Here is a 262-nt window from a genome sequence, read left to right as displayed (position 1 = left end):
TTCATGTGCCCGTGTGTGTGCGTGACCGCGCTCTTCCCGTGGACCGGCAGACGCTCTGGAGGAAACCCGATCGGCGAGCGAAAACAAGAATGAGGTCAGCTCTTTATTTAAGGGAGTCTGCCTGGACCACAGGATCCTGTGATATCCAGAGAGGAGAGGAAAGACCAACCCCCCCCCACCTCCCAACCCCGCCTCCACCCGCACACACCCACCGGGCTGTTTTCTGAGCGGTGGCCAGGAAAGTTTAATGGCTGTGGAATTT

The sequence above is a fragment of the Pollachius pollachius genome (genome assembly GCF_949987615.1).
Source record: "Pollachius pollachius genome assembly, chromosome: 19".
Classification (NCBI taxonomy): Eukaryota; Metazoa; Chordata; class Actinopteri; order Gadiformes; family Gadidae; genus Pollachius; species Pollachius pollachius.
The sequence above is the reverse complement of the archived record's forward strand: the minus strand, read 5'-3'. Positions refer to the sequence as shown.